Below are 3,885 nucleotides of genomic sequence, written 5' to 3' on the forward strand. Positions count from 1 at the left end.
ACAAAAAATGCCACATGTCTTCAATGCCTGAAAGTATGCAGCATTTCTTTACTTATTTTTCATTGTAAATTTTGTCTTTCAGCGGCAACACAGATTTTAGATTTCATGTGCTGTAATGCAAATTAAATTTTAAAAATGTTTTTATTTTTGCCGCTTTTGTTTACTCGAGACCCAGAGCACTGCAACAAAATAGAGAAAGTGCGCCCCTAGCAGATATTTGCAGCAATTGTCGACAGGGGGCACAGATGACACAGCAGTCCCACAAATGTTTAACAATGTATTGCATGTAATGTGTAATGTGTAAATTGTAAATTGTAAATAATTTTATTTATGAATATTTTTCTACATTATAATGTGTTTTAAGATTTGAACTTGTGGTGCTGACAGCTACTTCTAAAAAAATTTACACTTAGGGGCTTTATAAACAGTGTAGATTTTTCTTCTAAAAATGCCACATAAATATGCTTCCTTTTTAAGGATTTTTCTATTATCATACGAACAAGCATAAAAATATTTTCCTACGTAGATGTTTTTCTTCTTATATTTATTTGGATAAGGAGGTGTGCGGTTTTATTATATTTACTTCCTGTTGATTTTGACGTTTACGATTTCCTTACAGAGTACTTATTAGATAACACATTGCTGTGATTACAGATGGCTTCAGCAAAAGAAATTTATGCTGATTACGAATTTTCTTAATATCACGAACAATTCATTAAAATCAGTAATAAATTCACTATTTTTTTTTTTTAATATTAAAATTAAATTTTAATTTTTATTTTAAAAATATTAATATTTTTCGGTGCAAATTAATACTTTTATAGTTAAACTATAAAAATTTTTAATTATTTATTTTGTAATTAATATACAACTAATAAAGGTAGACATTAATTTAAATGTGATTATTCTTATTGCAAGGCTTACTATAGTTAAAATACATCACATATATCACCTTATATCTATATCATCTATCTTATATATATAATTCTTCTGTACGTGTGTTGACAGTGAACTCCTCCTAAACGGCTGAACCGATTTTGATGAAATTTTTTGTGTGCGTTCAAGTGGATTCAAGGAAGGTTTAGATTCACAATTTTGCCTACTGGATAATGTCTTTTTAATTAATTTTTTATTTTTTGGTATCCATATACTTTTATATTAGAAATTTAAAATTTATTCATGCTTACTTTGATTTGTTTAAAAAGTTTAAAATCTCTAAAATGAATCGTAAAACTGCCGTTGCATAGCTTAAGTGCATTTAAATTCCGCATTATAAATCGTTTGGCAACCGATCTATTAAACAATGATATGCAGCGCGAATTTCAGTATAGCTCTGAAGATTTGGTTGAATTTGTTACAAGAAGCGAACAAATCTTAACGCACCAACAAAATGTCATTTATGATCGGGTTTCGAACGCAATTGCGGCAAAAAAAGAAGGCGGCTTTTTTTCTTGGATGCACCAGGAGGAACTGGAAAAGCTTTCTTAATTTCAGTCATTCTTGCAAAGGTTAGAATGCAAGGAAATATCGCTTTAGCACTTGCATCATCTGGAATCGTTGCGACATTGTTAGATGGTAGTAGAACAGCCCATTCGGCTCTAAAGTTGCCACTAAACATACATTCATGTGAAAATGGGGTATGCAATATTAAAAACCATTTAAATATGGCTCAAGTATGTCACATCATTGTTTGGGATGAATGCACAATGTCACATAAATATTCATTGGAAGCATTAAATGAACACTTAAAGATTTAAATGCCAACTATAGACTTTTTGGAGGCGCTTTAATTGAAAATCAATGCTTGCCTAAAATTTTGTGGCGAAGTGTCCATATATTGCGACTTACCGAAAACATGCGTATTGGACTACAGAGCGATTTAGCTGCAGAACTGTTTGCCAAACAATTGCTGGATATTGGTAACGGAAACGTAAGTCTTCATGAAAATACGCACTTTATTAAATTGCCAGAAAATGGTTATAAAATTGTTAATTCGGAAGAGGAGTTAATAGAAAACGTATTTCCTAACATATATCAAAATTATCAGAACCATCAATGGCTTCAAAGTAGAGCGATTCTGGCTGCCAAGAACTTAGATGTCGATGAAATCAATTTCAAAATTCAAGCTAAGCCTTCTGATCTATATATATACGTACAAAATGGCCCAACAAAAATATTGTTCATGATTTAGCTTTAAGTTAACATTATAGCCCATAATAAAACTGTTAATATAATATTAAAAAAAACCTTTTGTCATGTAAAATGTAGTGCTTATAAGGATTTGAAGTAACATGAAAATATTTGTAACATAAGTAATGCATGTGGACTTTTTGTAGTTCAAAAGAAAAAATCAATTCAAAATAATTTTAGCATTAAAATGTTAAAGGTTAAGTTGAATAACAACAAATACTATAACTCAGCTGAGCCAGGAAAATTAATTGCAAGGGGAAACAACGTTCGCCGGGTCAGCTAGTATAATATAATATTTATATAATATATCACCTTATAGAGAAATATTCTCTGTAAGGAGCTTATTAAAATCCGATATGGACTACGAAAATATTGGTTCGCACAAGATTATGTGTGTATAGTATACTTAACATATGTACACCTAAATTGATCGAATGTTCACGCATTTATTTTTTTTATTCCTTGAACTGTGTTGACGACCATACCAGATTTATATTTATATAAAAAATTGATAACGCTGAATCAAGTATTTATATAAACGGTGCTTATTTATTAATCGATTAAAATCAAAATAGTTTGATATTTTGTAAAGCCTTTCTTGCATAGTCTATATATTGATAATACATTAATATTAATATTGTTGTTTTTTTTATTATTTACCATAAAGAATTTATATTAGACTAATTAAATTGTTCTTCTCCACAAAAATCTAAAGTAAAAGATGCAGCATTTAATCGAAAACTCAAGAACAACTTGAGTGATAATGAAAACTAACTGTTATAGTACCCTTCCAAGCAATCAGTTATTCTAAACTGTAATCACAATTGATCGTTTCAATCTGTAAAATGATATTGCCTCAATCTAATTTTGTTTAGTTTTCTTTTATATTTTCATGTAATACTATTACTATTTTGCTTGATAAAACACAAGGTAGTGTCTAATGCAATGTCAGTGATCACTTAGGTTATCCACTATAATAAATTTTAAATTGGATTATGTTAATAATATAATAATTTTATAAAAGTATAGTTGGAAGCTCAGTATATATATTCTTGACAGAAAACAAATTGAAAATTTTGATTTAATGTTAATTCACTTTACCCAACATATTATTAACTATAATAAAAGTTATTGTGCATATTAATATTAATCGAACTCAATTTTGAATTTACTGAGTGTTGCAATTGTAAACAAACATAGAATGCTCCGCCTACACTCTGAGTTTAAAATAAAATCATCCTCGGAGTATTCGAAGTATTGGGGTAATCACGATCACATGTAACGAACTCGGTAACTGAGTGACAAGCGACAACAACAAAATGTATTTCGTGTACATATTTTTTGTTGTTGGCACGGTATAGAATTACCATGTTACTCTTTTACTGATTAAGTTACTTGAGGTCTTAAATTAACCTATAGTAAAAGTGTGACCTAAATGTTGATTTAAAATGGTTTAAGAAACGTGGTAACATTGAAAAATATTAATGGAAATAAGTTTTGTTAATATTATTCGGTTACCGAGTTCTGTAATGAAAATAACAAATTAAGGGTATTTGTCCCTTAATACTCGCATAGGTCCTTCCACAATTTTATAGAGCCTGAATAGAGCCCTGAAATTATTTTCGAAAACTGACAGACTTACTAACACCGCGTTATCAAATCTCAGAATGGTTACAGGCTCCTCAAGGAGGTATG

This window comes from Teleopsis dalmanni, chromosome 1 (genome assembly GCF_002237135.1).
Source record: "Teleopsis dalmanni isolate 2A chromosome 1, ASM223713v2, whole genome shotgun sequence".
Taxonomy (NCBI): Eukaryota; Metazoa; Arthropoda; class Insecta; order Diptera; family Diopsidae; genus Teleopsis; species Teleopsis dalmanni.